Here is a 12031-nt window from a genome sequence, read left to right as displayed (position 1 = left end):
TGAAGCAGCACTCCCGGGCCCTGACCTCCCACACAAATCTGGAAACAATTAGAGCGAGATGATAGGCAGGCAGGCAGGCAGGGAGAGGAGGGGAGAGAAAAGGAGCGTGTGAGAGAGAAGGCTGCAGAGAAGGGGAAAAACAGACAGGGAGAAGGTGGCAAATGTTTCTGAGATGCAAATATTTATGCCCACCATCAGTGACGACTGGCTCGTTAATTGTTGCCATTGCCAAAACAGCTTTTCCACGAAGGCTGTGGCATGCTTCTTCGCCTTCCCCAGCAACACAGCTTTTCCAAATTATATTTTATGTTTCAGGCTACTAAAAGTTTGCCTTTTCTGCTCCTAGGAAATTAAGATGGGTCTGTTAGATCTGCATACTCAGGCCCATATGCATTCTATACACCATGTCCAAGCACTGCAGCTCCCACCCATCTTTATTAGGAGTAATGCCTTGTTCTGCTCCTCACATAGGCTAGCACACTGCTTTCCAGAAAGGACGGCTCCCAGTCTCTAGCTCTTCGGAGTGTGGGAGTCATTTGGGTTCAATTCTCTCAAGCCTTCTCTTGCTCCACCCTACCCACCCACTCGTATTGCAACTCATCATCATCTTGACTGTGAAGCCTGAACTTCTCCTAGTCAAACCAGACCTCCAGTCGCTGGGTAACTCCCTAGCTCAGCTCCTCTTTGGATTTTAGAGCCTCTCCCAGCCCTGCTCTTTGCTGCACAGGTAGGCAGGCCTGCCCATTGTCAACCTGTTCCAGTGGAGCCTTAAGGAAAGCAGGGAAGAGCCACAGCTCATTGAGACACAAAACCATGCATTTCCCTTCCGGGATACATGGTATGGGCAATTCTGTCTGTGCTTCGGGTGATTTTAATGTAGTTCATACAGATGCCAGCATGTTACTTCATTTCTCACAATGTGCCCTTTCAGCATTAAAGCTGCCGGAGCAAGACTGACCTTCACTTCTGCTGCTAAGGGGAGGATCTCTTCTGGCTCGCCTGACAAATCTGTTGCTTGTACATCCTGAGAAGTCAGGCACTGTGTGTCAGGTGCAAACACAATTGTTCTTAGTGAAAGCAGCTGCTGATTGAGATGTATTTTCTCTCAGAATGCAAGCTAGCGTGGCCCTGGATGGTCACACTGAGTCTGCTGGGACAGCTGGGCTTGAGCTGGAGTAGCTGAGCATGTAGCATTGCCCGCACCATCTTGTTTCCACCATTTTCTTCATCCACCAGCCTTAGGCCAGGACTAGTGCACCTTGCTCCTGAGGTTCATTAAAACTTTATCTGCCCTGGGATTTTGCTGTAAAGCTGTAGCTCAAAACGGCCACAGTCAGTTCTGCTCCTGACACAGATGTCAGTGGACTTGCCCCTGGTGCATATGACAAGGCAGTGTCTGGCGCATCAGTTCTGAAGCTAGAGGATTGTCCCTGCTATCTTCTGCTAACCACAGTGTGGGCATGGCCCAAGTAAGACCAAGACAACAGGTGATGGTCATAGAGCCAACAGCTGTAAAGAGAAGGAACGTTCCATTAGGAACCAAGGGGCTGCTTGAGATTTACAACTTCTAAGGAGATATGTATTATGCAGCAGTAGCTGTGGTTGGTTGGGAGAAAGACTATGCCTGCAAAGAGGTGTGCGGCTCCAACCTGTGCCATGCTGTGTAACGAAGTCTTAGTTATCCAGAACTCATTCTCTCAAATGGGGAGAGCTATCACCGTAGGACACGTGCTTGTAACATCTATGGTTCAGTTCTTTGTGTGCTGAATTCTTCTGAAAAGTGCTTAGAAGGATTATTTCTCTCTGAGGGAGATCAGTGATTCAGACTTGTTTAACTGAATGAAATATTTCTATCATAATTAGTGCTAATTGGAGCTTTGTATGCAGCCTCAAGAGCCAGTGATTAGCTAAACAGAAAGGGGAGGCTGTAAATGTGTGTCTATTCCATAGATAAATAAAGGTCAATTACTGCTAAACCAGCACTTTTCAAAACACTGTGCTCATGTGCTGCCTCCTTCCCTTACCAGAAATTTGTGTTTCACAACAGCTGGTTACTTTTCTCAGATTTGCAGTAAGCATCAAGTTATTACGTTGATGTCTGGTGTGGCTATTCCTATGCTGACCCACTGAGGAATGCATTTTGTTTTGACACGACCTTAGAAACTTGAAGGAATACAAAACGCACAACATGTAGGCGTGTAAAAATAAATACAGGGAACCCACCAGACATGTGAATAGCAAGGAGACTAGGAGCAATTCAGCCATAGGGCTAAGAAACAAATGGTTTCTTTATGTGGCTCTGGCTGTTCAGTAGCTGTACTTCAGAGCAATGTAATGGGTTTTAATGTTCATAAAAATGTTCAATCTGGTAAACCAATTTTTAGACTCTTACTCAGTCTTGTTGAAATTGGATTCATTTGAACTGTAATATAAAATATTATGTTTACTTAACCCTTGTAAACTGATCTCCTTTGTCTTCACAAACTTGCTGGGCAATTAAGGACCTAACATTCCTTCCACAGTTAATAAAATTTTGCATTTTTCTCTCTATTCATAAATTTAATTACACTCAGGCCCGGTTAATCAACATCAAACTTTTTTAATGCTGATTTTTTTTTAAGATAGCTTTTGGTTGAAAATAAATATGAAGGTCATGCATTGAGGCTTTGTTAAGCTCCTAAAATCAGCTTGCATTTTTCCTGTGTGCAATCCTGCAGATAGTGCAGCATGAATTGACTGAGGCCTGATTGTACCTTTGATGCAGGCTTTAAATCATGTCAGAGACTTTGCTCTTTGTAAAAGGTGATAATCCATTTCTGTCCTCATTTTTGACTAAAAGTCCCACTGATGTGAATGGCAGTCCAACATTCAAAGCTGCTCCTCTGTTCCTCTCTCTACCTATTTCCTGAATTTTCATCTGTCTAGCACCAGGCCCCTGGAGATATTTCATACAGGCATTTCTATGTTACTTGCAAGTGGGCAAGAAAAAACGACATTCCATATGGCCATTAGGTAGTCTTTTCGCTACATGCACATTGCATTTCCCAAGGCTCTCAGGATTTACAGAAATCCTTGAATGGTACAGTTGATGTTGATCAAAGAGTCCCAGATTCAAGAATTTATGAAGAAGGATTTTGAGGTTTTCTGTCTGAAATTTTGTAGTGAATACAGTGGCTGGTATAGTGTTTAAAAATCCTAAAGCTTTTTCTGGAAGTAGCTGGTAGGTCTGAGTGTAATCTTTTTAGAGCCTTAAAATGTGATATAATTTTGTGTGCATTTTTATTAATTAAATTAATAACGAATGAATGACTCTTGATTTGCTATTCATAGGTTGTTGAACTCCTCAGGACCATTTCACCCCAGTCTCACTGTGGAATATTAAACAAAGTGTTGGGTGAGAATTTTAACTAGAACTGAACAGTGAAAGGACACACCATGTTGGAACTTCAGCTTTCACCTCAAAACTGATTAAGGACTACAGAAGATAAATGTAAAAGGTCAAACCTATCAATTTTAAAACAAGGAGCAATAACTGGGCTGCCATTCCTTAAGTTCAGGCTTCATGCTACTTGGGGTCCTGCTTCCCTGCCTTATGCTCAGCGCTCATAGGCTTATGATGGCACTTTGCTTAAAGCTGAGTTTTATCACATTGAGTTTTCAGCTGTGAATCAGATATGCCTTTGGGCAACTACAGATTTTAAGTGTATAAATTTAATATTCTGGTGCTACTGGAATAGACGTGAAGCCATGCAGAGTTTCGTCAAAGCAGCTACTGAAACGAGGTAAGGAGGTTTGAGACCCTTATGTGTGTGTGTGTGTGTGTGTGTGTGTGTGATTTAAGATAGTTTCACTCCTGATAAAGCATCTGTGTTTCGCTAGGGTGCTGCTTTTAACCCAATACATCTGACATGACTGATGGAAGCATCAGCAGCTCGAGTGCCTTCTTCAAGGTTGTGGGTTGATTCAGTGACTCCGTCTCAAACCTGGATTTCAGCACAACTCTGACATTTTGATAACAGTACCTCTGTGCTTCAGAACTAAAGGCAATACAAATGGCTGCATACAGTGTAACCAGTACAGTGTTGCTTGTTTTTTTTTTTTAATGTTCTTTTTTAAAGCAGCATGTAGAGAGAGAGGATGTGGTGAGAGGCTAGAAAGAGAGAAAGTAAAGTAAAGCACTGTTTTCTGTATTCAGAGAATGGTAACAGGGACGTGTACAGGCTGCATTCATACCCAGACTGTGAATACACAGCTTGCACATTTCAAAGTCTTTCCACAGAGTGCCTTGTAATCACTATCCTCAGCATCCTGTTTAAGAGGAGCTATTAACTACTTGCAGTACTTTCCTTCTATTTTTCGGTAAGATAATATGAGGCAAAGGCCAAGAGCTAACGTCAGGATCTGTCCAAAGCACTTTTTTTTGAAAGAGCTCTGTTAGTCGATATTTTTGAAGTGGCAGAAAGGAAGCACCGGGGCAGTGTCCTTCCTGGCTCTGCACAGCTTCCTGCACGCTCCCCTGCTGGAGCGTTAGTCAGAGCCCTGCAACAATTCGTGCTCAGCCTCCCACGCTATCGTCTGCCTGGCTTTGATTTTCTGAACTCGCGCTATCGGCCAGCCGGGCTGCTCTGAGCAAGCAGTGAGTGTGCAGGTGGCAGCGCAGAGAGCCAGCGGTGCGGCGGAGACGTCGCCGTGATTCAGAGATTGCAAAGGATCCACGTGTGCGTCTCTGAGTGCACCTGCCTTAGTGCTGCAGGAGACAGCATTGTGCAAGGACCCAGATTAAAGTCTGCAGGGCTCTTGGATAAACCTCTTGTGGTTTAAAAAAAAAAAAAAAAAGTTGGAGGTGACTGATTGCTGACTGAACTCTTTTCACGCGCTCATTTCTCACATCCTTGGTGATGAACTCTCTCCAAACTTCTTCCCACCTGTTTACGGCTTGGCTCTCCAGGCCAGGTACTGTTCCCATTGGCACAAATGCAATTCCAGTTACCTGATGTAAATTAAAACCAGTTGGGCTGCTCAGGCTTCCCATCATTGTAGTCACTGTGGAGCCACAATTTGTGAACAGAGTGATGTCTAGCACTGTAATTTCCTGCAAATGGTGACAGAGATGCTGGTTTTGCCTCTAGCAACAGCTGCTGAGAAGGGCAGAGAGAAACCATCCCAAGAGCAGGAGGAGATAACGAAAGCTGTGTACAAGGAAAAGTCAATCAAAGAACCTTGGTTATCTCTAGGTGTTTATTCACTTAGAGAAGCTGGGATTTGCAGGCTTTCTGGTTTTCAGCCCTTTGTCGATGTGCTTTTTATCACATTTCCTTTTTAAAATACATAATCAACTTTTTCTCTCTTTTACCTATTCTAATATCTTAATTGTTAGCAGCATCATCTTAAGAACCAGAGTAACACAAATCTTTGCCTGTTCCCTCTCTTAAAAAAAAAAAAAAAAATTGAGATACTCCTTTGTCAAAAAACAAGCTATCTCCTCAACAAGAGCAATGCTGCTTTGCTTCCTATTGCCACTGCAGCAAGAAACTTGCTTTTTCCTCCCTTTGGTAGCTAGGAAAGTCAAATAGGTTCACAAGAACTTATTTCAGGGGAAACGATTGGTGAGAAACAAGATATGGAAGCGGGAGGGATGAAGAAAAAATGTTACCAGAAACACTTGGCTTCTCAGATCAGCCAGGGTCAAAGAAACATCTGTGTTCTTCTTTCCACTTACATATAGATGTATGGAGTATAATTTGAATAAAAAGACTCAACAGCTCGTAAGAGATCAGAGCTTTTGGCACCTTCTCCCTTATCCTTTTATGATCTCCCCTTGTTGTTTGCAAGTCAGCCTTTATGTGTGTCACTGTAAAGGGTTTTGCAACAGTTTGTATTTGATTCTTGTAGTTTTGTGAGAATTAGCCATTATATGCCAAAAAAACAAAACAAAACAAAACAAAACCCCAAACAAAAAAAAACACCAAAAAAAAAAATATCTCAAAAACATTCAGGGAACAGTGGATGAATGGATGCATTCTGTTTTTATGTTATCGATATATTTGCTGAGCAGCTGTCTAACCAAATTCATTGCTGCTTGTTTGGTCAATACCTTATTTTCTTGTTAGTTTTGATACAGCCAGAAAACTGCCCACATTGCTTTTGCACTGGGATTAGTTTGCCATACATTTAGTGTATTCCCAACACAGCCTAAATGTTGGTATTATTATGGTAGCTTGGACATGTTCGGAAATAAGATTAGCTGGATTTTGATGAGCGACTGCTGTTGAAGTAATGCAAACAGCCCATATTAAAAAAAAGTTTTTTCCAGAAGTAAGACTTCTTTGGTTCATCAGCTTACTTATCAGCTTACTTTTGTGCTCATCATCTGCTTCAACAGCATTAACATTAAGCCATGTAAACTGCAGTGATGGTACTTTTTTTGCTTCTCAGGCTGGACCTGAAGGTTCACATGATGTCCCCCAGATTCCTTCCAGGTGACCTCAGCCACTCTCGTTCTGCTTCTTCCTTGAAAATGCTTGGCATTTTGCGGAATGTTTGAGGTGTGTGACTGCTGAGTTACATTTGCTGTTAATTCAGAAGAAATCCAGGAGCTTTGTGAAAAAAATGTTGCAGAGAGAACTTGTGGCATATGGTATCTCTTCTGCTGCCGTGCTCACAACTGTGCCACGTTCCTTCAGACAGTCGATGGTAACTGTCAAGAAATCAAAGCTGTGATTTTGTCATTGTGTATGTTCATTTTTCACCATTTAATGATCAAATTCTTCATTCCCCCAAGCTACTGACAACATATACCACTTTTGATGAGTGCGTTTGTCTTTTATATTGCCATTTCATAACACTAAAAATGTTAACATGAGGCTTCTTTGCTTATTTATATATAAAAATAGCCACTCCAGACTGTGTATGTGACTGCGTTTAGTGGTGGGGCAGAATTTCCCTGTATCCTAATGAAAAAGAATGGCAGAAAAACAGAACTAGGAAGGAATTTACTAGCTTTAGCTCCCTGGCCCAAAGCTTTTATGTTGAACAATTCATAGAATCACAGAATCATAGAATGGCCTGGGTTGAAAAGGACCACAGTGATCATCTGTTTTCAACCCCCCTGCTATGTACAGGGACACCAACCACCAGACCAGGGTGTCCAGAGCCACATACAGGGATGGGGCATCTACAATCTCCTTGGGCAACCTGTTCCAGTGTGTCACCACCCTCTGTGTGAAAAGTTTCCTCCTAATATCTAACCTAAACCTCCCCTGTCTTAGTTTAAAACCAGTCCCCCTTGTCCTATCACTAACCACCCTCCTAAACAGCCATTCTCCCTCCTGTTTATAAGATTCTTTCAAATATTGGAAGGCCACAATGAGGTCTCCCCAGAGCCTTCTTTCTCCAAACTAAACAAGCCTAATTCCCTCAACCTTTCCTCATAGGAGAGGTGCTCCAGGCCTGATTAAGCTGCATTTTGCTTGTCAAGAGCCAGTCCAAAGGCTTAGTCTGGAGATTGCAAGCTGTGGCTCAGGTGTGTTGCACTACAGCAAGCTGCTGCCTGCCACGGCTGCTTTATTAACACTTATTAACACAAACTAACATTTCTCTGAGACTCTCCTTACTTTAGCAGCAGGACCTGCCTGCCTGTGTCATGGCACACAGTGGTGTGTGTCAGTTCTAGAGGAACTGCTCTGAGGTTGGCCATGGCAAGAAGTTCACTGCTTGGCCATAGTGTACCCTCCAGCAGCTTTGGTTTTTCAGAAACAGGTATAAAGGGTTTCTTTTTGTTTTTTTCCCCTAAACAACTCTAATTTTCTTTGTTGCAGAATGGCAAAACTTTGTTTTATGTTTCCTTGGCATTTGCCAGTTTTTGCAGTGATGTAAATGTGATGTTTTTACAAAGAGTAATACCTGTCATGCTTGAAAATCCAAATAATAAATCATGAAGCTTTTTTCCTTTTTTTTTTTCTTTTTTTTTTTTTCTGGTAGGCTATTTCTGCCTAAGTGTCGCATTCTCTGTGCACTTGAAAGAACATGTTTCCTGACCACTAAACACCTTTTCCGCTTCATGTAAGTTGACACTTGTATTTGCAGCACCAAAAAAAGTGAAATCAACCAAAAGAAGGCAGGTTTTGTTTTTTAAATGGTTGTAGGGCACAGACAATTTATGCATCATCGTCATTGGGTTACATAGGAGTTTTCTTTCTTTAAGTGCAAACTAATTTCTTGAATTCCAAAATAAAATCCATGTTTCCAGCAATAGCCAGATCTTTTCATTCTGAATGTACTGCCTCAGGAGATCCTCCTTTATGGAACTCTGATTGCAGGAAACACTCATTTTTCCATGGATTTTCTGCTGCCTTTTAGTGCTTTCACCTACTCTCCTTAAACACACATTAATAGATATTTGAATCATACAATCATAGAATGGTCTGGGTTGAAAAGGACCACAATGATAGCTAGTTTCAACTTCCCTGCTATGTGAAGAGTCACCAACCACCAGACCAGGCTGCCCAGAGCCAGATAAAGCCTGGCCTTGAATGCCTTTAGGGATGGGGCATCCACAATCTCCTTGGGCAATCTGTTCCAGTGCATCAACACCCTCTGTGTGAAAAATATTTGGTTTGATTATTTAGTTCCCAAGCCATTAAAGATCTTCCTATAGGTCAGTTTCTGCAGCAGGAATCTCAGATATAGAAAGGGATGTGTTTTCACAGAATCACAGAATCACAGAATTGTAGGGGTTGGAAGGGACCTCCAGAGATCATCGAGTCCAACCCCCCTGCCAAAGCAGTAGATCGCACAGGTAGGCATCCAGGCAGGTCTTGAACATCTCCAGAGAAGGAGACTCCACCACCTCCCTGGGTTTTGTATAATTATTTCACCCATTAACATGAGAATTACAAAACAGTTGTCTGAAGGTAGGCATCATTCCCTTTCTGTTGCCTGTTTTGCTGTCCCCAGGGTGATTGACCATCGACCACCTCTTCTCATGACCACTGAAGGCATAACAGTGGTGGCTGTGGGCATTAATCCTGGAGCTCGGCTGGATGTGGGGAGCAGCAGCATTTTAAGAAAAAGAAATGACTTAACTGATACACTATTTGTGAGCTTTTAAACTGTTTGTGCTCTGGTCAGAGCTTGCGTATTCGTGATCCAGCTTCTCTGGCTTAGTGCTAGAGTGAAATCATAACTCTGTGCTCTTGACACTGTAGGCTGTTGCCAGCACAGAAATGATTGTGATATCACAAATCCACTAGGGATGGGCAAACTACTACAATAAAAATAGCAACTGCCGTGAACCTGAGCCCAAATTTTGAACTCTCTCTTTCCCCCCTCTTCCTAAAGCTAGCATGATTTCAATAAGTACGTCCCTGAAATTAATCTTGTGGACTCTGCAGTCTTGGCTGTCTTTGCTGATCCAGCTGCTGTCCTCAAGTCTGACAATTTCCAATTCTTCCCTTGGGCTAGAGGCAGTGAGTACATTTTGGGGTATACTTTTGACCTGCGGAATGCATGGGATGGGAAGACATCAGCCAGCTGAGCCCAGACGCAAACATGCCAAAACTGAGGCTCCCCTGATAAAACAGCGCTTGGACAGGGGATCTCTTGGAAGTCAGAGGGAAGGAACTGTTTTAGGTTGGGGGGTGGGCTAGAAAAACTCTGTTTATGTTGGGAAGAAGACAGAACAGAAGAACGAGATTTTAGAAGATTTCCATAAGCCCTGGATCATCCAGATTGTCTCAGATGGAAGCGTGAGTCCTTAGAGTGAGAGCAAACAGCATTTCCCCATTGCCTTGCACACTGTGCACAAGTGAAAGGAAATAGCACTGTGGATTGCACAGACGGTTTATCTTCTGTGTCCCACTGTGGTGGGAAATTGCCCCAGAGCATGCATAGGATGAATGAGAACAGCGTGACTGATCCCATGAGAGCTGTGGTGCTGGGGGCACTTCAACATACCAAAGGGATATATATATATATTTACATACATACAAATATATATGCAGGCAGGGAACTTGAGATCCCCTCTGCATCTACTCAGGACATATGACAGGAGCTGTAAGCTGTACCCCAAGCTGGTCAGGTACGGAGCCACACAGCGCTTGTGGAGCCATGTGGCTCATGGATGCAATGCAGCCACTGCTCCTGCAGCTGTCTGCAAAAGCTCAGCTGCAGAGGGAAAATGGGTGTGCAAGAGAAAGCAGCTTATTTTTGGATGCCACTGGAGTGAGTAATTAGCGCCTCTGCAGAGACTAATGAAGAATGGTATGGGAAAGGTGGAGGAAATTCATAGCTGATTCCGGTGCACTTGTGAGCTTTGCAGAGCATGGAAGTTTCTCTTTAAGCCACGTACATGCTGCGGAGCAGGCGTGTGGGAAAGGTTACAGTGAATTTGCCCTCACATAAGGATCACTTTGGAGCAAATAACAGTCCCAACATGAGAAAATGATTTCAAGCTATGAGAAGCTGAAACATTGTTCAAGGACTTGTCAGCTCCGCTTTCTGCATTTCTTTCTTCATATGTTTAGCTTAGGTAGTATTTACAGTTTTAAGCATTTGGTTTATTGGCCACGGTGTTCACTTTAATCAAACGATCGCATGCTGTATGTGCCTGGCTGCTGTCGGCATTGCATGTAATTAGGGGGTAGCTGTACAAGGCTCTCCCAGCATGAAATGTGCTGGCCTTTAGGAGCCACGCTTCTTCATCACTCTGGTGTTTAATTGCATGCCAAGTGTGAAAATGAGTCTGTTCCATATAAAAAATAACGGTATAAACACAGTGCCATTGATCTCGCCTTTCAAAATATGGTTACAAGCAATGCTGAATAAATCCATAGCAAGTACTCCTGAATGTTTTTCCTATGACTAATGGAGGGTTTGCTTGTGCCTGACAGCAAGGAAAGGGGCTGCCAAGACGGGGGGAGAGGAAGGAGGCAGGATCCCAGGGTGATTCCCATGGGTCTGGCAAGAAAAGGAGACTAAACTCCTCTTTTTTAATTTTTTTTTTTTTGCCTTGGCAGTCTCCTGTTTGGTGCCAGCACTCAGCAATGCCTGGGGAAACATTGTCCCCTCCCTCACAGCTCTCTCTGACAGTTTGCAGCAGTCACAGCTCACAGAGGGGTTTTGCTTAAGTGGTGATGGAGGGCAGTGAAAAAGGGTATTGCTGGGGCAAGAGGGTGGATATTTTCTTAGCCTTGGAGCCACTCCCATGGAGGCTCTCTGGACCACCTCTGCTGAAAAGGATATAGCTGGTTTGAGAAACACCTACATTGCCAGAGTCCTTGTTCCCTTGGGTCCCCATCACAGTGCTGAGATGGTTGTGTGAAAAGCTGGGGCGATGGCACTTCCCTTCTCACTGCCAACATCATCCACAGAGAAATGGTTGCTAGCATGGGCAACCTTCAGAGAGCTTGGGTGGGTCTCACAGAAAGATACAATGAGCATTTGTTCATGCACGTGTTTCCTCAGTTATTAACCATCTATTTTTGATTCTGAAGGATGTCTTTTTCTTAAATAGGTATGCATTCCCCCAACATCAAAAAAGAGAATTTATTCCTGACTGTGAAACTAAAGACTCTCCCAAATTTACTGACATGTTTCTCTTTCCTTCTTCATGCCATAATACTGTAAGGAAGGTTCAGGTGCTCGGTAACAATTTTTCAAGTAATGGAGAGACGCCAGCGCATTTCAGCGCTGTTGGCTGTGTGTGTGAAATTCATGGATGCTAACCCATTAGAAGTAAACTGTGAAGCCAGTCGTTTGTACCTGCAGAGGACAAGTTTGATGTTTTAATAATAATTCAGCACTGTGTCAGAAGCTTGGATGTTGGGCTGTTGTTCTGCATGGGGTAAGTTCAGGTGGGGGCCATAGAAGGATCACTTCCAACAGGATGCTCTTTTCCATGTTCAAATGCTATCTCAGTAAACCAATGTGGATACTAATTATGGTTGTACAAGCATGCTGCCATTGTAGACGTATAAACTGGGGAAGCTAAAACTCAGGTATGTGTTCCTTTGCCAAATTTTGGGCTCTACCA

This window comes from Lagopus muta, chromosome 3, assembly GCF_023343835.1.
Source record: "Lagopus muta isolate bLagMut1 chromosome 3, bLagMut1 primary, whole genome shotgun sequence".
NCBI lineage: Eukaryota > Metazoa > Chordata > Aves > Galliformes > Phasianidae > Lagopus > Lagopus muta.
The sequence above is the reverse complement of the archived record's forward strand: the minus strand, read 5'-3'. Positions refer to the sequence as shown.